General features: G+C 41.6%; 1 protein-coding gene across 4 annotated transcripts in view; it reads left to right on the top strand.

Moving 5' to 3' along the window:
- Positions 1-25,470, top strand: part of LOC126184525 (uncharacterized) — a 922,262-nt gene that overhangs the window by 316,685 nt on the left and 580,107 nt on the right. For all 4 annotated transcript variants that reach the window (XM_049926925.1, XM_049926927.1, XM_049926928.1 and 1 more), the window contains one exon: positions 13,746-13,801. The gene's annotated coding sequence lies outside the window, so the exon portion shown is untranslated. The remainder of the gene's footprint in view (positions 1-13,745; positions 13,802-25,470) is intronic.

The raw sequence follows: 25,470 nt of genomic DNA, 5'->3' as shown, positions 1-25,470 counted from the left end.
AATACAGTAACGGACTCAAACATCCCAGAGCAAACAAACAAAGAACACCACACATCAATTAAACAATCAGAGGAAAATGAAATCTTAAGACAGCTACCAGAACCAGCACAAATAGAACGTGAAGTTACACACATGTGTCAAAAGAAGAAAAATGTCAGCTAACATATATAGAATACAAAGACACAAATACAGACATCAGACCATTCTTGCATAGACCACCAAATAACCTACAAGTCGAAACAACAATAACAACTATCAACACAATCATACACAACAAAATAAATGAAAATATAACTATGGAAGAGTTACAACTACTGGTTTATGTAGGAGCACTCACTACACTAAATATACACACTAGGCAGAGATCAGAACCAACCAACACACAGAAGAAACCCACAAAACCAGCATGGCAACGCAGGCTACAGATCAGAATAGAAAAACTGAGAAAAGACATCGGACAGCGAACACAATTTATAAGAAATGAAATATCAGACGAAAAACGAAAAAGGTTAGGTAAAATCTCAAAACAAGAAGCGATAGAGCAGTTAGATGAAAAGAAGCAGAAATTACAAGCATTGGCCAAACGACTAAGATGATACAAAAAAAGTGAAAATAGAAGGAAACAAAACCAAACATTCAACACAAACCAAAAGAAATTTTATCAGACAATTGATAACACACACATTAAAATAGACAATCCACCAAACATAACAGACATGGAACACATCTGGAGCAACATATGGTCAAACCCGGTACAACATAACAGACATGCACAGTGGATACAAGCAGAAACAGACACATACAAGATGATACCACAAATGCCTGAAGTGATAATTTTGCAACATGTAGTTACCCGAGCAATTAATTCTACGCACAATTGGAAAGCCCCTGGAAAAGATAAAATAGCAAATTTCTAGCTAAAGAAGTTCACCTCAACTCATTCGCATCTAACTAAATTATTTAACAGTTACATTCCAGACCCATACACATTCCCTGATACACTTGCACATGGAATAACTTATCTGAAACCTAAAGATCAAGCAGACACAGCAAACCCAGCAAAATATCGCCCCATAACATGCCTACCAACAATATACAAAATATTAACTTAAGTCATTACACAGAAATTAATGACACATACAACACAGAACAAAATTATAAATGAAGAACAAAAAGGCTGTTGCAAAGGAGCACGAGGATGTAAAGAGCAACTGATACTACACTCCTGGAAATGGAAAAAAGAACAGATTGACACCGGTGTGTCAGACCCACCATACTTGCTCCGGACACTGCGAGAGGGCTGTACAAGCAATGATCACACGCACGGCACAGCGGACACACCAGGAACCGCGGTGTTGGCCGTCGAATGGCGCTAGCTGCGCAGCATTTGTGCACCGCCGCCGTCAGTGTCGGCCAGTTTGCCGTGGCATACGGAGCTCCATCGCAGTCTTTAACACTAGTAGCATGCCGCGACAGCGTGGACGTGAACCGTATGTGCAGTTGACGGACTTTGAGCAAGGGCGTATAGTGGGCATGCGGGAGGCCGGGTGGACGTACCGCCGAATTGCTCAACACGTGGGGCGTGAGGTCTCCACAGTAAATCGATGTTGTCGCCAGTGGTCGGCGGAAGGTGCACGTGCCCGTCGACCTGGGACCGGACCGCAGCGACGCACGGATGCACGCCAAGACCGTAGGATCCTACGCAGTGCCGTAGGGGACCGCACCGCCACTTCCCAGCAAATTAGGGACACTGTTGCTCCTGGGGTATCGGCGAGGACCATTCGCAACCGTCTCCATGAAGCTGGGCTACGGTCCCGCACACCGTTAGGCCGTCTTCCGCTCACGCCCCAACATCGTGCAGCCCGCCTCCAGTGGTGTCGCGACAGGCGTGAATGGAGGGACGAATGGAGACGTGTCGTCTTCAGCGATGAGAGTCGCTTCTGCCTTGGTGCCAATGATGGTCGTATGCGTGTTTGGCGCCGTGCAGGTGAGCGCCACAATCAGGACTGCATACGACCGAGGCACACAGGGCCAACACCCGGCATCATGGTGTGGGGAGCGATCTCCTACACTGGCCGTACACCACTGGTGATCGTCGAGGGGACACTGAATAGTGCACGGTACATCCAAACCGTCATCGAACCCATCGTTCTACCATTCCTAGACCGGCAAGGGAACTTGCTGTTCCAACAGGACAATGCACGTCCGCATGTTTCCCGTGCCACCCAACGTGCTCTAGAAGGTGTAAGTCAACTACCCTGGCCAGCAAGATCTCCGGATCTGTCCCCCATTGAGCAAGCATGTTTGGGACTGGATGAAGCGTCGTCTCACGCGGTCTGCACGTCCAGCACGAACGCTGGCCCAACTGAGGCGCCAGGTGGAAATGGCATGGCAAGCCGTTCCACAGGACTACATCCAGCATCTCTACGATCGTCTCCATGGGAGAATAGCAGCCTGCATTGCTGCGAAAGGTGGATGTACACTGTACTAGTGCCGACATTGTGCATGCTCTGTTGCCTGTGCCTATGTGCCTGTGGTTCTGTCAGTGTGATCATGTGATGTATCTGACCCCAGGAATGTGTCAATAAAGCTCCCCTTCCTGGGACAATGAATTCACGGTGTTCTTATTTAAATTTCCAGGAGTGTAGATGCAGAGGTGACATATCAAGCTAAAACTAAACAAAGGTCGCTACTCTTCGCATACATTGATTACCGAAAAGCTTTTGATAGTGTACCCCACTCATGGTTACTACAAATATTGGAAATATACAAAGTAAATCCTAAACTGATACAGTTCCTAAACGTAGTAATGAAAAATTGGAAAATCACACTTAATATCCAAACAAATTCAAATAATATCACATCACAGCCAATACAGATTAAGCGTGGAATATACCAAGGAGACTCATTAAGTCCTTTCTGGTTCTGCCTTGGCTCTGAACCCACTATCCAACATGCTAAATAATACAAATTATGGATACAATATTACTGGAACATACCAACACAAAATAACACATTTGCTATACATGGATGATCTAAAACTACTGGCAGCAACAAATGAACAACTCAACCAATTACTAAAGATAACAGAAGTATTCAGCAATGATATAAATATGGCTTTTGGAACAGACAAATGTAAGAAAAATAGCATAGTCAAGGGAAAAGACACTAAACAAGATTATTACATACTGGATAACCACAACGACTGCACAGAAGCGATGGAAAAAACAGATGCCTATAAATATCTAGGATACAGACAAAAAATAGGAATAGATAATACAAATATTAAAGAAGAACTAAAAGAAAAATATAGACAAAGACTAACAAAAATACTGAAAACAGAATTGACAGCAAGAAACAAGACAAAAGCTATAAATACTTATGCTATACCAATATTGACCTACTCATTTGGAGTAGTGAAATGGAGTAACACAGACCTAGAAGCACTCAATACATTTACACGATCACAATGCCACAAATATAGAATACATCACATACATTCAGCAACTGAAAGATCCACATTAAGCAGAAAGGAAGGAGGAAGGGGATTTATCGACATAAAAAACCTGCATTATGGACAGGTAACAATTTAAGAAAATTCTTTCTAGAACGAGCGGAAACTAGCAAAATACACAAAGCAATCACTCATATAAATACATCGGCTACACCATTGCAATTTCATAACCACTTCTACAACCCTTTAGATCACATAACATCAACAGATACGAAGAAAGAAAATTGGAAAAAGAAAACACTACATGGCAAGCACCCGTCTCATCTAACACAGCCACACATCAATCAAGACGCATCCAACACATGCCTGAGAAAATGCAATGTATACAGTGAGACGGAAGGATTCATGATTGCAATACAGGATCAAACAATAAACACCAGATATTACAGCAAGCATATTATTAAAGATCCCAATACCACAACAGATAAATGCAGACTTTGCAAACAACAAATAGAAACAGTAGATCACATCACAAGCGGATGTACAATACTAGTAAATACAGAATACCCCAGAAGACATGACAATGTAGCAAAAATAATACATCAACAACTTGCCATACAACATAAACTAATAAAACAACACGTTCCCACATACAGGTATGCACCACAAAATGTACTGGAGAATGATGAATACAAATTATACTGGAACAGAACGATTATAACAGATAAAACAACACCACATAACAAACCTGACATCATACTCACCAATAAAAAGAAGAAATTAACACAACTAATTGAAATATCCATACCCAATACAACAAATATACAGAAGGAAAACAGGAGAAAAAAATTGAAAAATACATCCAACTGGCTGAGGAAGTCAGACATGTGGCATCAGGATAAAGTTGACATCATACCAATTATACTGTCAACTACAGGAGTCATACCACACAATATCCACCAGTACATCAACGCAACACAGCTACATCCAAACATATATATACAACTACAGAAATCTGTAGTTATTGATACATGTTCAATTACCCGAAAGTTCCTAAATGCAATGTAACATATACCGTACAGTTAAAAGGAAGTCGCGCCTGATCAAGGTCCGCGTCACTTTACATTTTTAACCAGACACAACGTCTGAGACTGGAAAGAGAAATAATAATAGTAGTAGTAGTTAGTGTCAATTCTGTTTTCAGTATTTTTATTAGAAAGAAATAATGCTGTGGGCTGTAAAAGCAACTGTTTTGAACAGGCGTTATAGTGAATGTCGGTAGACTAGACAAAAGTGGGAGGAAATAAAACGTATTGAGCTCGGCCGTGATAAGTGCGAAATCCTCCATTTATCACAGAGGAGAATTACAGTTGAGTGTCACTGTGTGTTTATGGCGATGAATATTTTACAAAGTTCTTACGTTGGTAAGATTTAAATAGAAAGTACAGGTAGGGTAGCTAAAGCACCTGGTACCATCCCATTCGAGAGAAATGGGTTATGTGCCAACAACGGAATTCCGACTCTCTTTCTCTGTCTTACCTATGATAACAACGCAAACACGACATTTGTAAGTCCGTACGCACTCGTAAGTCACATCTAACCTTAAGACACAACTCTCACTCTTCATGAAGAAAGGTGCCATTGTGCACGATAAAATAAAATATTTTCAGTCGTGCTGCTGAACCTATGCCTCGGGGACTCCCAGCCAACAGTTTCCAGTACTTTAAATTTTTCTGTTTTTCAGCATTGAAGACAAAGTGCTGAGTGTCAGACACATGTTAAAGGTATTGATAGCTGTTAATTTATTTATTTTGTTGAGGACAATACGTGTACACTTACACAGCAGATATCCACACACTTTCGATTACCCGATGTTATTCCTGCTAATGACAGGACTAACAACGAGAATGTTTTTAAAAACGCGCCACTTCACTGCCAGTCGCAGTATTCAGATAATGTTATACACTGGTGTCCAAAATTAAAGCAACAAACGGAAATTTTGCAAGGTTGCGTTTATTTTGCCACAAAACAATATAAACAGGTGATAGTAAAGTAGAAACAATGAAAGGAATACAGAACATAAAAAACTGCACCATGCATAATGGTAGACAAAAAGTTCATTTTTTCCAACGTAACGGATTTGCGCACACATTCCGACAACTGGTTAATTGTGCTCAGTATGGGGTGTGACCACCTCTGGCGTCAGTACAGGCCTGACAGCGACGGGGCACGCTGTGAATGATGTCATAAATCGCATGTTGAGGCAATAACGCCCATTCTTTACGCAGAGCTGCTGGCAAATATTTGAGAGTGGTTGGTGGATGCTGACGTGATGGAAACCCCTCCCTAGTCTGTCCCAGACATGCTCTATGTGATTAAAATCGAGAGAGCGATAAGGCCACGCCATGTGTGCAGTTCCTCCGTTTCCAAGAAAACATCAACCACCTGCGCTTTGTGGGGTCGAGCATTATCGTCCATCAGTACAAAGTCTGGGCCCACAGTACTTCGCAACAGCCTCACATGAGTCCCAAGATTTCGTCACGATACCTGACAGTAGTTAAACCTTGTCACTTCACCCGTACGATTTCATGAAGAGGTTTGCGAGTGGTTAACTCACTCCCTGCCTACACCATTAGGGATCCTCCTCGATATCGGTGCCTTCCCACAATGTTTGGTTCCCGAAATTATGTTCCAGGTTACCTCCAGATGTGAATCCGTCGAGAATCACTCTCCAGTCCAAATCGGGACTCATCTGTGAAAAGAATATAGGCCCACTGATCGACCGTCCAGGTGGCATGTCAACGACTCCACTTTAGACGTTCGCCTCTGTCAAGACGCATCAAAGGTACTCATACAGGTTGTCTCCGACAATAAAGGCAACTCTGCCGAAGCCTTCTGTACACCGTTTGCCGCGATACAACACGTCCAGTGGATGCTGCGTGGTCAGATACCAATTGACGTGCAGTAGTAAGGCGGTACCGTCGCGCCCTTGAACCAAATAAGGGTCCTCTCTTTCTGACGTCACACGTGGTCGGCCCTGCGTTGGTCTTCGAGATACAGTTTCGGTCTCTATAAACTGTCGCCACATCCGAGAAACAACAAAACAACAGAGCGATGCATATTACGCCATCGCGCCACGTCAGTTTGCAGCTGTCATACTTCCATTCTTCCTATGGTCCTCTACCTCAGAGAGTCTGGTAGGCGTCTTCTCTGTGCCATGCTGCACCGTCTGTGACTGTGCACGACGATTGTGGATGTGGGACTACCAAGCACACACTATCCCGTTCGATAAGTGCCCTGCGTCATCGTTGGCGTGGTGGTCCGTTGACGGGAATGCCATCTTCCGTGCACAACACGATCGTACGGACGTATGTTGTCAGTTTGTACGATTTTATCGTGAATTAGACAGAGGACGGGGAAATAGCGGTTTGTTGCTTTAATTTTGGACACCAGTGTATTTTGCCACAATATTTAGTCAGAGAAGGTCATTTGATAACCTTCTGTGGTAGAAGTATAAAGACTATTTTCCTCCAACTGAATACATTGTTGAAAGCAACTGTGTCTCATGTAAAGTATCTTGAGACCAGCATTTAAAAACTTGTTTGCTTGAGATTCTTTAAGTACATTGTAACCGAGCCCATAAAAATTAAAGATGATAGGAGCGAATTTGATACAACATTGATAACACTGTCGTCGTCGTCACAAGGTTAGCAGTTTTTCAGTAAATTTCCAAAACCGATCAAGATGAATCTTTAAAAATACTTAAAGCATATTTGTGCTTATTCTAAAGGCATATGTAGAAACTTTCCTATATAGTTTCATTTCAAAATAAGAAAATTACATATTGTTTCTCAACGTGTCTGAGAAAATAGTGTGAAAATGTGTTACACTGTTGGAAAGTGTAACTGAAGACTGAAGGATCGTCAGCGATTTATGGGCATATTCCGCTATGTTGTATAGAGAGGAGTTCAGTGCTACGGTGACGTCTCGACTTCAATTTTTAGACTACTCATCACCACGTACGCTCGTATGAATCCGAAATATTGCGTCCCATTTAAGCGACGATTTTTCAGTGTAGTGCAATTGCGAGTCAGCGATTATGCAGTCTTTTTTCAAGTTAGATGATAGGATGAATGAAGCTGAAATACTTTTTAATTATGTTGGTGGCTGGACCGTGTATATAACGCGATATGTTGTGGTATAATTTGCGAGCGAATCGGTTTTTTGTGTTAAAGCCATGCAGAAAGTAATATTTTGATGTTACTTGTCACACCAGCAGCAGTATAACGTTCACAGCTTTGTTTTATACTCCTTACATTAACAGCGCACACCTGTAATATCATTGATATGGGCTTTCGGAACCGAAGACCCCACGCGTGTACCCTTGAAAACTGCACTTCACAAAGCTGGGCCCGTCAACACCGACATTGGACTGTTGATGTCTGGAAACATGTTGCCTAGTCGGACGAGTGTCGTTTCAAATTGTATCGAGCTGATGGACGTGTAGGGGTATGGAGATAGCCTCATGAATCCATAAACCCTGCATGTCAGCTGGTGGAAGCTCTGTAATGGTGTGGGGCGTCTGCAGTTGGAGTGATATGGGACCCCGGATACGTCTAGGTACGACACAGACAAGTGACACGTACGTTAACTTCCTGTCTGATCACCTGCATCCATTCATGTTCGTTGTGCATTCCGGCGGACTTGGGCAATTCGAACAGGACAATGCGACACCCGACGCGTCCAGAACTGCTTCAGAGTGGCTCCAGGAATACTCTTCTGAGTTTAAACACTTCCGCTGGCCACCAAATTTCCCAGACATGAACATTATTAAGTGAATCTGGGACGCCTTGCAACGTGCTGTTCCGAAGAGATCTCCACCACCTCGTACTGTTACGCATTTATGGACAGCCCTGCAGGATTCATGGTGCCAATTCCCTCCAGCACTATTTCAGACATTAGTCGAGTCCATGTCACGTCGTGTTGTGGCAATTCTGCGTGGTCGCGGAGGACTTACGCGATGTTAGGCAGGTGTACCAGTTTCTTTGGCTCGCCAGAGGAAGATTGACTAGATAGTTCCATTTTTATAATTTTAGGTAGATGAAAATCATCAAAATAAACATTGCTGCTTGCCATGATCGCACTTACTGGCAGAAGAATTTTTTTTTTTTTTTTTTTGTTTCACTCAGAAAATGCATCTGAGTATGTTAACTGAAAATAAATTTGCCCTCTTCTCTCACTCGGTGTTTCATTCACCAAAACTAAAATTTAATATGTACAGTGACTGAACATAAAGAGCTGAACTACACCTGACGTCTTTGTGAAGCTTGGCCAACGTATTGTCTGTGCTACAAATACAATTTTACTTCACTGTGGAGCAAACGAGATTGTTCAAAAATAATTTATTCCTTTCGTTAATAAACTGTGATGTTATCTCATCATGTGATAAGGTTTACGTGTGTGCAACCTAAAACGCATCTTCCGCCTGGGCCTCGCAGGATAAAGACAGAGGCGTGTGCTCAAATGTCGTGCGACATTCCAGCTGAAAAAAAAAAAAAAATGCGATGGGAGGCTTAGAACCGGGGAAATTTTTTCTGATTTTAAAAAAGTTTTACTTGTGAAAGAAAGTTTCGTTGGATGTGTTACCAACGTTTACCAAACTCCCTTAATGATATTAAATTGCGTTTTAGTGAAAGTCGACCTTTTCGCTAGGTTTACGTGTTGTTAAGAACGGTTTTTTTGTGTTGACTGGGCGTCATTCACTAATAGGAGAGATAGTGTGTTAATGTGCTTGCCACTGCTTACGTTTTGGTAACGTGTGAATTAGAGGATTTGAAGCCTTTAACCTCTTGTTGAAGTGTAGGGGTTTTGGAAAAAATGCTGATGCAACACAAGTATGTCGGCTATCGGCGTTTTAATTTGTTGGTGGTTAACCTCGAATGCTGCCATTAACGCTTGGGCGCTACTTGAGATAAGGGTGAGCGCAGTTTGCCTTTGTTGTGGGAGACCAGGCGCCTGTGGCTGTCTTTTGTGTTGCCCATGCACTGCTCATAAAACGTATTCGCGTTCTCGCCGTCGTTACGCGCTATCCCGGTTTTACGGTCGCACGCAGTTCCTGCCGACAGCACTGTACGCAGCCGGTTACCTCAGTGTGCTGTTGCAACATTTCACCAAAGCCGTTTCCTTGTGCGGGAATATCCATTGACGATAGATTGTGAAACAAACAGAACTGATAATTGGCTTTATAAAATTGAACATGCCGTGACCGACTGTGTTCCATTGGATTATATAAAGGTTGTAATGTGTGCTTTTCACATTGAACGCAGTTGATTCGAACCATATAATTCTGCAAGGCACAATGCAGATTATGACAGGCAACAGGTGAATTAATCGTGGTCGTGGTTGTCCTGCTGGAACCAGTGTCTCGTTACGGGTGACTCTATAGCGAATTTAGCAAGGAACTGTGACATATTGTGAGATAAGACTAACTTGGGTTCCTCAAGCAATCTTTTTTGTTTCTTCGTCGTAGTTGTGTTAGCCATGAAATCCAGTGACTTATAGGGAGAGCTTAGAAACTAATTCCAACTGTCTAGATGTATTGTTAAACGCCATGAAGGTCGACGGTCTCTGTCGTGTAATGTTTTTAGTTTGACGTTTCTGCCAATTTAAATACGAAAGTTCTTCTCGCAGGTGCCCATTTAGTCTCACGGACGTTTCATTCCGCGTAATTGTGAGAGCGAGAAAACTGCAGATAATATGCATAATCTTTGCTGAGACGTAAATTCACATAATCAGGGCTGATAAGGGTTGTGAAACGGCAACTTTGACTGTTAATGTGGGAACTGTAATTAGCACAGATTTCTATGTTAGCCTCAATATTAGAACAGTGAGCGTTAGCAGTGAAAAGTCAGTCTGCATCACGGCCGAAACTTGAGTTTCCTGGCCACGGTTGAAAATGCTCTGAAGTAGCTGATAACACATTTTTTTGTATATAAAAGTAAGAGAGATACTGCAGAACCGAATGATCATACCATTTCAGAATTTTGTCAACGGCTGTAACTGTGTCCTTTCCAGCTACAGTCTGAGAAGTGCTTTATGTATGGTCTGATAGGTTGACGCGCACTAAGCACCAGAAATTAATGAAACATCAGTTGCAGGACAGCTCTGTCCTGATCACCTGCGCTGTATTCCTAAAACACACAAGGAAAGAACAACTGTTAACATACTGCAACAGAAACATAACAATTACATATTAATATATTACGTAAAAATCCGGAGTGCTCCTGTACCGTATGCATCACTTTCGTCTCTCTCAAAAGAAAAAAAAAAAGCTTGTAAGTAATATGTCATACGAAGTGAAAGAATGAAGTTATTTAGCGGCCAACAAAATCAATAATACAACAACCGTTCTGTTCTTTAGGGAGTAAATGATACAACTCTCAAATAATCGCTGGAAACGCTACTTTGAATTGCTGTTTTGTAATATTAGGAACCCACTTTGTTACAGAGTTCAGACACGTGTTTTATTAGCTGTTCTCATTGAAACTTTGACGACTTAAGAAACAATGATTACGTAGCTTTCATGTGGTGCAAAACTGAGCAGAAACAAGATTTTAGAATGGCTGCGTATTACCTCAAATGAAAATGTTTTTTTCTTCCTTGCTGATAGGACTAGAAGTTTAGAATTAATTATTCCGAAATATCGTAGCCATTTCGGTACTATTTTGCAAAAAAGTAACTGGAGGTTTGATTGTAGCTTGAACAACTAGCTACTTTCTTCACGTCGACATTTTTTGTGTTAACGTTTGAATTACTGCTGTTATCAACAAGTCACAAAGCTTACGGACAAGAGCCGCGATTATTAAAATATGTGGGCTGGTGAAGAGTTGGCGAAAATGTTCAAATCTCACGAAGCTTGCACGTACGTTCAGTCAGGGTAACTTTTTACCAGTCAGGATATCTTTATACCACTTATCGCCTTTGCTTCAAATGACTGCTGCTCCACCTACTTACATTATTTTGTAGTAAGAGTAACAGTTTTATTAGCTCTGTGATTTCTAGTTAGTATTTCAGTTGTCTTTCCTACTTTCTGCAAGCTGTTAGGCGTGTGATTATCCTTTAATTGCGTTGGCTGTGAAGAGAGCTTCTGGCTGCAGTGATTTATGTTGAACAAGGCCAGGTCGACACAAATATCGTGATATTTCAAAGTAAACCTTCAGTTCTAACCGATTTTGTTTGTTTTCACTTTTTATTAATATCTGATTTCCTTTAGGCCTGATCAAAATTTACTCGACGCATTAGATACAGGAAACACTTTGTTTTCTAAGACTAGTTTAAAATTATCTGAATGACAGTGTAACTTTGTACTAGTATTAAAGCTGAAATTTGATTCTAATAGGGCATAGTTAGTGTACATTTTTACTTTTCCAAACATTCAGTAACTAAAGACGTAAAACATTTCAACGTCTGTTGTGATGTGTAATTTTTGTGTGTCCAGTATTTAAAAAAAATGGTATGAAATGGTATAAAGTGGTACAAAGTTACCCAGATTGACTTTACTGTGAGGAACTACAGATTGCCGTATCCATTAAGGAGGAAGTCGTGCCGCGCTTTCTTCCTTCTCTCTAAGAGACGGGCACAGTTTCGTGTCGAATTGATTCAGGAAGATCTCCTTTCCCTCACAGAGCAGGTTATCTTACGCGATTTGGTCCCTCTGGCGGCTGTCCGCCCTGTTATTATGTCTCAAGTCGTCGCAGTTCCTGCTTCGAAGAAGCATAGACCGTAAATTTATTCTCCGTTGAGAAAAATGTTAGAGAAATCAAAGCGTACGTCTTGCATTACAACCGATGACATGGCTTCCAAAATTTCTTAGAATGCAAGGATTGAGTTAGGCAGCATTTAGCATAGCCACTGACATTCGTTCGACTTTCAAATGTCGAGAAATTAACTCAAGAAGAAACGGCACTGATTAAACGAGCATTACATTTCGTTCTGGTAGAGGATTCAACTAAATACCGTTTTGTTTGCCTCTTTGGTAGATAGCTTTTCAAACGAAGAATAATACACACAAAATGAAGATTCAGTTATGCTAGTATATCTATGTTTTCAGTTACAAGACTGGTTTATCTTGTATAAGTCTTCTCATATCTGTCCATTTGAACCTGAACACCATAGGGAAGCCTTGGTCCCCGACTACAGTTCCCCCCCCCCCCCTCCCCCTCTCTCTCTCACTCACACACACACACACACACACACACACACACACACACACACACACACCTCTCTATCATCAAATTAACTATCCCTTTTTACGCTCAGATTTCATTCAGTACCTCTCCTTTAGCTATCTTCAGGATTCTTCTGTAGCACGAAATTTCGAAAGCTTCTGTTCTCGTTGGTGATGTATACAGGATGTTTATTTTAACTTGGAACTACTAAATAGCTTGAAAAATACGCATCGTATGAAACAAATGTCCCTGATGAAAAGTTGGTATTTTCAAAGGTGACATCTGTCTGTGCTAAAACTGGCCACCACCTAACTCCATCACAATCTATCGGGGGCCAACTGTTTGTCAAATCGGAACCCCCTTTTTTATTGCAAATTCAGATTCTACGCCAAAAAACACTCCTAGGATTTATCTGAAACCATTTTCTTTCCATTCGTGGTAGAAGGAGCTGTAATCGGCACGAGAGTTACGGTCGTTTGACGGAAGAACACACCGAAATCAGTCACCCCGATGATGTAGGGGCTCTCCGAAATCAGCCATGAAGGGAACAGGAAACTACGTTACGTTAAATGTAGCTTATTTGTCAGACTTTTAACTGCCTGAACGTATAAATTTTGCTGTACAATCTGATTTACAATACTAAATTAAAATTTTAACGATGATACAACAGTTTAGAATAACAGGTTAACATTTTTATTGAAAATGTTAAGTAGAATCAAATGAGTAAGTTCTTAATTGCAAAAAATGTAGAAACTGAGTTTTGTTGATTACAGCGTCATTTATCACGAATGGAAAGAAAATTCGTGGTAACCCCTCTTTAGTTTTTCGTGTACCATGCGTATTTTTTAGATATTTAGTTGTTCCATGTCAAATCAAACGCCCTGTATATTATAGATGTGGCAGCAGTCAGACGCAGTTGTTATGATTAACTGGAAGCACTTCCATAACGTACCTAGTTTAGGGTCTCCTTGTTCTCTGAGTATTTCGTGACATACACATTCGTAAAACGCCATTTTGGGTTGGGTTGTAGTACCTGCATAGTAACGTGTTCCCGTCTGTTTCAGGAGTCTGAAGAGAATTCGGAAGACTCGGACCAAAACGCCAGACCCAGCAAAACAAAGTGAGTATATAGAATATGCAGCTAATGTCTCAAAAAAATTAGCTCCATGATTAGAGCACAGCATAATTGGGCACTTTTTATTGCTTTCGCTTCCGCTGGACAGCTCTGGCGTTAAACGTAGTGCTTGAGGCGAGCACGCGGAGATTTGATGAGCTTAGCGTTGTGCCGTGCCGGTGTGGCCGTGCGGTTCTAGGCGCTTCAGTCTGGAACCGCGTGACCGCTACGGTCGCAGGTTCGAATCCTGCCTCGGGCATGGATGTGTGTGATGTCCTTAGGTTAGTTAGGTTTAATTAGTTCTAAGTTCTAGGCGACTGATGACCTCAGAAGTTAAGTCGCATAGTGCTCAGAGCCATTTGAACCAAGCTTAGCGTTGTGAAGCGACAACATATCATGCCACAGTTAATCTCTCTTGGAGTAAAGCGTTTTCTAATTAATCCAGAAACCCTCGCTTTTGTATTGCATACGGTAATGTTCAGATCCTTATACTTTTTGTTTCTGAGTATAGCTCGTTCGGGTATACTTCATGCTTTCTATTATGTTGAGTATAATTTGATAGTCGCATTCACTGCGCTGTTGTCATGAAGAGACTAACTAAGGATGCAGCCATCGTTTGAATATTTGGCGGTACATTGTTAATGCTTTTTTGCGTTGGACAGACAGTGCAATTTTGGCCCTGTCTAGTTACCTGCCTGTTATTGCACGATATGTTTTGGAATGGTGACGCTTGTGTTACGGCCGGTGGTAGCTGTTGAATCTGTAACCGCCTAACAATAAACGCATTTGCTATGAGAACCCCGTTATACCGCCCTTGCTCTACTGACTGTAGCATACGGCGTGGAACGTAATTTGTCCCTTCCCACCGGATGGTAGCGCTAATTGGAGCTCCCTTGAAATAACTGCAACTTTTTTCCCATACTTAAGTGCTTGTACTTTTAAGACCGAACATTAGCGCTCGTTCTTCTTTGTCAAGAACCGTCAGGTTTTATTTGTGCAGTCCACAGATATTATATGAAAGTAAGTCGTGATTATCTTAAGTACAAACTACTACGGTCGGATATTTAGCAATGGCTGTTCTTCTTGAATAACAGGTAGAAAAAAAACTGTTAATTATACTGCAAGAAATCCAGATGCCACTGTATGTTTGGAAAGAAACTTGAGAAATGGAACATTAAAGTGCAAGACCAATTAAGCCTGTTAAGCCTATTTTAGGATAACTCTAAACAGTGTACATTGATGAGCCAAAATATGACGATAGCTAATACCGCGTTGGTCCACATTCCGAACGCAATACAGCAGTGATCCTACCTGGCATGAATCTAACAGGTCCGCGGTTGATTTCCGAAGGTATGTGGCACCAAATGTTTATGTAAAGATCGCACAATTGTCATAAATTGTGGGCCGGTGGTTAATGGGTGGGGAGCTGGTGCCAGATAGCATCCCACATACGTTCAATCGGGTTGAGACCAGGCGTATTTGGTGGTCAAGACATCACTGTCAGCTCACTATCATACTCATCAAACTACTATAGCACGATGTCAAATTAAACACCTTTCAGCCGTCTAGTTTCCAACCTTATTTTACTTGGAAACCAGTTTCAGCGTTTTACTTCGCCATCTTCAGGCCCCTGACCGATGTGTACGAAGATTCTACCTCGGTTGTGATCAAAACAGGGGCCAGCAATACTGGTATTAGTAGGAGGGCAGATGATGGTTGAATTTATCGCTATAGCAAAAACCTACTAATACCAGTATTGCTGGCCCCTGCTTTTACCACAACCGAGGTAGAATCTTCCTACACGTCAGTCAGGGGCGTGAAGATGGCGTAGTAAAACGCTGAAACTGATTGCCAAATAAAATAAAGTTGGAAACTAGAAGGCTTAAAGGTGTTTAATTTGACATCCTTTATCGAACAGACGAGTCCCGCAACTATCTCTAAACAGATGGATATTCATGAGACTCTAGCACGATTCTGGCCCTATAAAATGGGCTGTTGTCCTGATAGATGGTGCATTCGCCGCCGGGGAAGACATCAAGATGAAGGGACGCAGGTGACCCATGATAATACATCATCTGCAGCTGCCTTGGTGCCGTAGATTACTGCCACAGGTCCCATGGAAGGCCGGGTGGATGTCCCTCATAGCATAATACTGCCCCAGCAGCCTGCCTCCATGGCATGGTGTGTGTTTCGAGCATCCCTTCGCCTCGATGACGGCATATCTGTAAAAGAACATGACCTGGTGTAACAAGAAACGTGAATCATCGGACTACGCGACACGTTTCCATCGATCCATAGTCGAATCTCGATTTTCCCTTGCACATTGCAGGCGTGATTAACGATGTCGTTGGATCTACAGGGTAACAAGTAGGGATCATCTACTAAAGAGCCCCATGTTCAGCAAGGTGTATTGAGTGGTGTGCTCCAGTGTACTTGTATTTGCACCAGCGTTGTACTCTGCTGTCGTGTCTGCCACTGGTTGCCGCTTACCATGTTTTTCAGAGCGGAAAATCCTCCGACGTCCAAGACCCCTGACGAGGCGTGAACGTCCAACACCTTGTCACCTCTTCGTGGTTTTTCCGTTCTTCAATCACATTCCATAGATGTTCACAACTGTAGCACATCAACAGCCGACCACCTTCGCCGTTTCCTAGATGTTCGTTCCCAGGCGCAGGGGCTTAACAATCTGCTATTTGTCAATGTCGCTTTGCCATTGTATTTCCGTATTTTCCCTCGTATCGTCGCTATAAATGGTTCCCTGTTCGTTTCTGCTTCAGTTGTACTCTTTCCTTAATGTGAAATATATCCGCAACGCCTCCAGGCGTCATTCAATCTCCCGGTTGGCAGTGGTCATAATGTTTAGGCTCATCAGTGTAAGTCTAACCTGGTGCAGCATTTAGATGCCTCGTCTGGGCCAGTTGTCGAATGTGAAGCACGCTCCCGTAGTTTGGAAATTAGTAATTACAGACGTAAAACCTTTAGTTACATGTTGTCTCTGAAACAGCCGCTAAAATCAATAAAAACGGAGGGGGTATAGATGATGAAAATTCTATGTGGTGGTGGTAAATTCCTCCCTCAGCGATTTCTAAAGGCTACTATCAATGTAGATTGAAACATCTGTTGTATTGCTAATCCGACCTTGTCTTCAATTTTCTTCTTTTATTATTATTATTATTATTATTATTATTATTAGGTTGTAACTCACACTTGAACTCGTTGAAACAAGACCCCTTTCGCACACAGACTTTGCCTGTAAATAACCGTGTACTTTACTGTCCTTTATTTGTGGGTGAAATTTAGTGAAAACTGGATTATTACTTAAAAAAGTAATATCAAAAGTAAAGTAACTACGACCATTTAGTCTTCGAGTATAAGAAGGTAAATAGCCTTCGCGCTGGAGTGTTAGCATAGCACACGGATCGACAGTAGTTCGCGGCTGTAAACTTCCACGTCCAAGGCACATGCCCACAAATACATTTTATCACGTAACTAAAAATTTCAAATGCCAAAGCTGCAGCCTTGACAGCGCCTGGTAAAATAATTCCCAGCCAAATCACTGAAGCACATGCCGTTTTTTCAAAATTTGATTACAAACTTCACTGTGGGGAGGCACATTATCTTTATAGCACACCTCGGTTTGTTCGATTTATTTATAGCTATGTCCCTTAATAGTGACCTCATGTAAAAAAAAAATTAAGCCTTTGCTTGCCAGTGGTGTTTGTGCGTAACCTAGTTTACCAGTGGTTTGATAGCGGAACCAAGAAGTTTGCTGGTAACTACTGACATCTAACGGCCACCTGTAGCTCATGCTTTTGTCCTCCGCTGCCTAAAAGCTGTTCCTTGTTTGTGATTATACAGTCCTGTGAAATTTAATTTTTACTGATTCGTTGATGTGTTGAAAGTCACACTTCTTATGCCGCAGGTATTTGTCAGTAGAATAAACGTGTGTAGTGTCAGTCTGTAAACACTGGCAAGTAATTAGTCATCTCCTCGTCCCAGCGTGTTGAAGACCTGACCGGTGTCATGTTACATTAACTACTAGATGAATTAACAAGTAATCAGAAGTACGTAACCTCAGGCAGTGACAATGAAAGTGACAGGGTGGTACTGTATAATGTAGCATTTTCTTGATGAAGCTCAAGTCAATGACAAAATAATCGTCAGCGAAATTAATGCAGAAGATAGAATGAGTCTGTAAGATAGTTGCTGCCATTGCAGGGCATCAACGTGTTCGCGAACGACGGACGACAGCAAAAACAGTGCACATCAGCTGCTACAAACGATACATGCCTAAAGCCAAACTTGTAAATGAATCAATGTAAATGCCTGCAAATGGAACATTAAGGAGTGCGTTATGTAGCACAGTGTGACACCCATATCATTCGAAATGGAAATGTCAAACATGTTGTGTTAGACTATACAAGAATAATAACTGTTTTGCGCCGCGCATACTGGCGGCGCAATTTGAGGCGCCATGTCACGGATTGCGCGGCCCCTCCCGCCGGAGGTGCGAGCCCTCCCTCGGGCGGGCGGGCGTGTGTGTGTTGTTCTAATCATAAGTTAGTTTAAGTATTGTGTAAGTCTAGGGACCGATGACCTCAGTAGTTTGGTCCCTTAGGAATTCACACACATTTAGTGTTCTGCAGAGTACAAAAAAATGTGAACAATACCTGATCCACCAGTAGTTTTGTTGTGAAACCACAAACAACAAAAATATTTTAAGAATTTTTCGCAAGATACTCTTATTAAGATAATCAGACACGTATTTGAATATACCTATGCTAAGAAGAGAGTAATTCTAGTAATGCTTCAAGCAGTGGGCACTTTAAAAATAGGTAAGATAATTCACCCTGACTTCGCTATTCTTGTGTGCACAGCTTCAAACTTTTTCGGCGATGAAAAACAGCCGCGTTTCCCCACTTGTATTTGCTATTCGGACTTGGGCTCATAATGTCACAAGTGTCCTTACCACTGACAATACGGTAAAGTAATACATGTCTTCCCTCTCGATTCTGCTGCTTTTGTTAAGGGGCTCCGGAACGCCCTATACTTGCAATGTTAAAATAACGCTTATAAATTACATCTTTCCTCACAAAGTATTTGAGGTAGGAAGTTGAACTTTTTACAGATAATTTATTGGAATATGGGCTACAACTTAACACAGGGATTTTACAAAATTTTAGTTCAGTTATTAAAGATGATTTTTTTCAATTGTAATGAAAATTCACAACATTTTTTTGCAATTTTTTATTTATATATTCAAAAATATAGTTTTTTGGAAAAAGGCTGTGTTAAATTATGCAGAAGGTACTGTGTAACATTTACTGAATGTTTGAAACAAATATGTTTGGAAGATCCTTAGAAAACATGTAATTAGTATGAGAAAATAAAAGTTTTGGGAATCGAGCGACAAAGATTGGATTAACTTTTTAGTGCATTTCAGGTCCATAGGATGGATTATCTTCATCCTCTGCAAACTCCTCCTCCAGCTTCCTCTTGTTCCTCCTCCTGTTTACTCTTGCTTGTATTTCTAGACTCTTTACAGCCCTGTCTGCAGCCCGAAGGCGTTCCTTGTCTAAAGCAAGCATCGCTCGTACCATGTTAGAATGTTGTTATTTACAGTAATAACACATACCTTTGGCTTTCCAACATTTCTCCTTTTCTTAAAAGCCTTCAGAGGATTTCTAATAACTTTACTTTTACTTATTATTATACTTCAACAAAACAGAGACTCAAGAAACAGAATTAATTACGAATATTTTCGAGATAACGACAGAGTAAATAAACATGAAACAATCGACAATCACACCAGCGATATATATTGAACCATCACAGGTTAGCCACAACACATAGTTTATCTCACATCACTAAAATGTACCTGATGAAAACGGACGTTAATAACAACACCATTTGACAGCAGTTTAACAGTGCCACAGTGGGTCACGCCCATGTAGAACACATTTCAAAAAAAAATTAAAAATAGTTGTAGTCTTCGGAATTGAATAAATTATATATCTATTAAAAGGTAATAGTCTGCAGATTCAGAAAACGCAAAAAAGTAAAAATTGAACTTTTCATGATTTTGAGCCTTTCCGGAGCCCCTTAAATGTTATATATGAAATAGTGCCATACTTTAAACCCTTCAAAACATATTTCTTCCGTTTTAGTTACTCGGTTCTCATTATTCCTGTGAAAATTCACCAAATCTAAAAAAATTAGAAACCTGTTTTGGACTTGGACCACCTTGCAATGTGTGTGTGTGTGTGTGTGTGTGTGTGTGTGTGTGTGTGTGCGTGCATGCGTTCATGTGTCCTTTTCAGCACAGTTTATTGAGATTAAACAGCGTCGACCGCAAGTAATCGTCAGGCTATGATGTGTTCTTTGTCACGCAGTACTCTTTTTTTTGTCGAAAAGCGATCTAACCCATCCTTTCTGTTTTATTCGCCTATTCTTCTGGCATAACTGTCGCACATACAGTCTTGAATTCAGTGCAGTAAACTCAGTATGTTCGTGGACGAGTAATTACTGTCCTTTTTCTTACACGTCAGCATCTGTAGTAAACAGCATTTTTAAGAGTTACGGGTTTACGCGTCTTACTCATTTTCGTTTGAAAGCACTTAGTGATAATATTGCGTAACGTGTGGTGGTCGATCTGATCCATCATCCAGGTATTTTCCACTGAGGTGTTACATCACCTATACGGTTGGAAATGCGGTATCGGTTAACTGTCACCACACACTGGTAGCAGATTTCACAGGAACCAGAGAAACTGTGATACGATTACGTAAAGTATCTTGACGTTGCACGCCAGCTGTAAAATGACACTTAAAGTCCACGGGAACTTGAAGATTTCCATCTATTCTTAAGGTTACACATTTTGATTCCGTCATGATGAACATCGGTTCATCAGTGAACACAGTGTGTGCAATAAACCGACCATTATCAGCTTTTGTCTTACGCAGGGTGTTCCCTCAATGGTGATTGGAAGTATCAGGGTTGAAGGAAAAGCGAAAACATATTGAGACGCAGAACGCTAATATGGATCGAGTGAACATGGGAAAATTTCATTTTTACCGTTTATCTATGGAAGCATAACATGCCCTTAAGTTCTGTCGTGTTCATTCGAACAACGCCGTACGAACGGTGTCACGGAGTGCGCGAATCTTGATCAGGGCCTCCTCTTACATTGCGACGTGACTCGTGCACGTGATTTTTCACACGTCATCAGAAGAAACCAAGTAGTGTCAGATCTGATCAAGTAGCTGGGCACCTTCCAGGGTACGCTGGACGTGTTGCCCCCCTCCCCCACATTATCACCAACTTTAGCACCTAACTAAACTGTAGAATGAAAGATTTTTCTCGGAATACTTTTATTTTTAAAATGATGGGAGAGGATTGATACTTACTGTGTGTGTGTGTGTGTGTGTGTGTGTGTGTGTGTGTGTGTGTGTGTGTGCGCGCGCGCGCGCGCGCTCGCAAAATAAATGACGAAGGATTTCGTGGTGTATCGCAAGTGCCATACACAACTTCTCCCCAGAAAAGAAAGCTAAGTATCCACAGTGACAGTACGCAATTGTTACAAAACATGCTTCCCCTGCAGTACTCCTCTCCATTGAGACACTTGTTTGACCTGAACGCTGCAACACCATTTAAAATCAAACAAGTTCAGATATGTGCACTATACTTAGTGTTCGTAAATCATTTCATTGCTGCACTCCTTACTTGTGAACTGGCAGAAACTGGACGACTTCAGGCTGTTAATGCTTTGTGTGTAACCACTATAACAACGAGAAAAAATAGTAAATAATAATAATAATAATAATAATGCTGTGTACAGCACTATAGTAGCCCTTACGTAGCCACTGCTTTGTCGTGCTGTCAATTAATTCACTTATCTGTTTCGAAGCGAGTAATGAAGCAGTTCCTGGACTACTGCAGGTACCACGTCCAACTTGGAGAAGACATTTTCTAGAGATATTTAGCGTTTGTTACGTATATGTCTCACTTTCATCATCAGCGATGCACGGGACAAAGCGCAACATACGTGTGCGGTCGGTGTACTGTGTGAGAAACATGTAACCTCCATCGCATTAATGCTACTAATTGAGAAAAAGTAATTACTGATAACTTATGTAATCAGTATTAGAGTCTTATAAAACTGTCGTAATAGTAATGATCTTGTGAAAACAATTTAGTTTCGTGACTGAAACACAATCGAATTGTTTAGTCTTTGCCCATTAGAAAATTTCATTTTACGCCTCAGGGGGCTATTACCCCCAGGTTGGGAACCGCTGACGTACAAGATGCACGAAGTAAGCTGTGGCTCCATCATGTTGGAACCACATTCGCGCACGAAGATAAAGTGGGCTATCTTCTAGCAATATGGATAGTACCTCTTCCAAACACAGTGTACACAGATCCAAATAAGCGGCGAGTAAGCAGATGCGGGCGCATTAACCAGTCATTAGCAGTGGCCGCTCACGAGTTCACTGCAAATTTCCGTTGATAACTAGTCACAACTATAGCGTAGGAATTCTCAGCAGTACGTACGTGATTATTGCGACTACTGAAGATTCCGTCTCTGGCGAAATAGGCCTTATCCCAGAGAGATAAGTACGGACGAAAGTGAGGATGAGCCATATAGCGCTGTAGCACTCATTGTCTCAACACGACGCGAGGTCCGAAGACAACACGAATTGAAGCTTGTACTTGTAAATAATAAGGTTGGGCTTCTGTTCGTACATTGTATTACCTACAATACCGTAACCTAGTCAAAGAAGACCAAAAATGTTGAGTAGGGGGAGAAATCTTTTAGTTGCAAATTTCTGTACAGTAGCAGCCCACCGGCGGGAGGTAACCATGGGGTTGGGGGCACTTAGAGGTCACATTTTTATGCTTACCTTGAATAACTGCAAAGACGGCGGCTTGTAGCGAAAATGTTTGCCATCACAAAATTAAACTACATTAAATTTTCTACAGAAAAGTTCCTGTTCATTTTTTCTCTAGGACTAATAGTTTCCACAGTTGAGGGGATGGAAAAATCGCAACATTAAAATTAGTGTTTTAATGGTGTAAAGAGACTGTTTACTGTTACATGAAGAGGGTTAAGAACAAATATTAAATCGTGTTGAGTGCGTGTAACAGGGTGAAGGGGCGGCTGTGGGTGGAGAGTAGAAGCGCAGAGAAACGTAGGTCGCCGGATTGGATTGCAGTCATGCAATTCCCTCCTTTGTAGTTCTACAAACGGAGGCAGATGATTCCCCGCTCTGTCAACCCTAGTACGTCACAAGAAGCAACTATTGGGTGTTTTACAAAGTTACATAGATTTCCGCAGTGCGCCGACATGCCAGTGAGGTGTTTATCTTCTGCAAAGTGCGTTAACACTATATGGAATACAGATATGGGTTACAATAATACTAAGGCAAGAAACGCATACGTACAGGATCTACGTAAACCTCTGCGCGCTGTTTTACATTGATAGAAGGGAAATTGATTTTACTCATGCTTTACGGCAGCTGTAGTGTTCTTTCGGGAAAGGAAGATTCCCCACCACCATTAGCGCTGCTTGGTTTTCAGTTTATACATAGACGCATCTCTCTCCAACATATGTTGTCCAGTGCTCTTAAGTGATTAGACAAAATAACTTCATGCAGCTCAGGTATGTTATTTTCAGGTTACTGAATACATACTTGCCGTTGTTAAGTGAGTTATTATGTAGAAAAGTTCAGCAACTGCAACTGTCTGTCACACTAAAGAGCCTGTCGGAAATGTTACAGGCTGTCAGTGTGTGTTTGACAATGTCGATCCCATTGCTACTACTATCACTGGCTGGAACAGTTTTCACCGCATGAGGTATATCGTATTCATCACCGCAGCCTCAGCTCTGTCAACTTCTGAAGATGCCCAGAGGCCTAAATTGTGTACCTCTCCAACAGAAATAGGTCACCTACGTGTTGTAGAAGAAGATATTTCAACATAAGTGAATCAATTCATTACAGCAGGTTACTGTTCTAGACTTAGACATGATCAGTCCCATTCCATCACACATATTCACACCCACTTTGCAAAATAAACTGTCGATGTTTGGTAAGTGGCTCCACTCGGTGAAGCCCCATCTGCAAGTGCCAGCAATTCATGAACGGAAGAGATTTATGCATTCTGTCAGTGACATAATCAATGGTGAGAGAAATGCATTAACATTCTGCTCATTCATTAATCTACCACCAAGTGACTAAAACAGTTACATGGCTTTACAATACGCTGTTAACGACAGACAGCAGGAAGGTGCAACAATTTCCAATCCAGTGCCTTTCCCACCACCACTACGAAGGGCCATAACAACTTCACATCTAAAAATAATACATTTCTCAGCCACTTTTTTACAATTTTTAGTGCGAAGGTGTCATTGACCTTCGTAGTGTAGGTCTGCAATTTTGCAGACAATCACGTCCAGACCGATGGCATCAGTGCACATGTCACGCCGTCTGCAGTGCAATAATGGACTTTCCTGTTGGTCGGATTTGCCTACTTTACGTTGTTAGCAACTATCAACATTAATAATTGAGGTAGACGTCTTGCAAACAACGATTCGTAAGTTTTTGTACATATTTGCCATTCCCCATCTCCCTGAAAGTTTATCACGATACCAAAAACCTTGGCCACCACTCTGGTGCTTAAAAGACCCAGTTTCTTCTAAGATTCTACACGCTGCAATAAATTTATTCCAGTTAGGAGACACCTGTTCCGAAATTTCTGTAGGTGCAGTCATTTAGCTTCCGAGCACTAAATATTGCTGCATTGTACATGCAGATTATTTGATCAGTGGTGCTCAATCTTTGACAACCAGTCCTGATCGAAATCAGTGGGTAAACGTCAACCACGGATACACAGCAATTCAGTCTATACTGTTTTCAAGGTAGCACCGTCAGTCACGATGTGGCAGGCAGTTATTTACTCTGGAACGTAAGCACTTAGAAATACGTGTCTCACAAGTATTGCTCAAGCAAGACCTCATGCCACCTGAAATTTTCTTTGGTTCCATGTCTCAAAATAATTAGTTTCGGGTCTCTACCGTCTATGTAATTTTATCGCTAGAGGTTTCGGACACCCTCTAGAGATCCCAACAACTGACATTAAAGCCTCTGTGATGAAATGAATGCCATCTGGCGTCACGTTGCTTCCGCTGTGCAGCGTTCTTCGACGAAGTTCCGAGGCTGATTTTATTCCTGTCGTATAAGCGACGTCAGCTTGAACTAACAACTGTACATAACGGAAGTGCACTCCAATAGTCAGATGTGAGCAGATAGTAGTGGACGTCCGCCCGTGGTGTGTGAATGTTGTTGTGGCACAAATCAGGTGAACAAGAAATTCTGCAGAAAGTATGTGCAAAGTTCGTCTCGTACACCTTGACTGCCGAACAAGAAGCAACGATGCGCAGACGCCTGCCGCGATTTAATTGAATGGGGAAACGCGGACAGTTATTGTTTTCCGAAAAAAGTCGTCATGGATGACGAGACTCGGTGTTAGCAGTACGAGCCTACAACAAAACAACTTACAGAAATTCACATGAAGGGTCAGCGCTTTGATGACGTAACCAACATTCAAGCCATTGTGACATTAGAGCTGAACAACATCGCAAAGAAGGCATTTTCTGACAGATGACATTGTTATATGAA

This window comes from Schistocerca cancellata, chromosome 4, assembly GCF_023864275.1.
Source record: "Schistocerca cancellata isolate TAMUIC-IGC-003103 chromosome 4, iqSchCanc2.1, whole genome shotgun sequence".
NCBI classification, from domain to species: Eukaryota; Metazoa; Arthropoda; class Insecta; order Orthoptera; family Acrididae; genus Schistocerca; species Schistocerca cancellata.
This window is presented reverse-complemented; position numbering and strand designations above follow the sequence as displayed.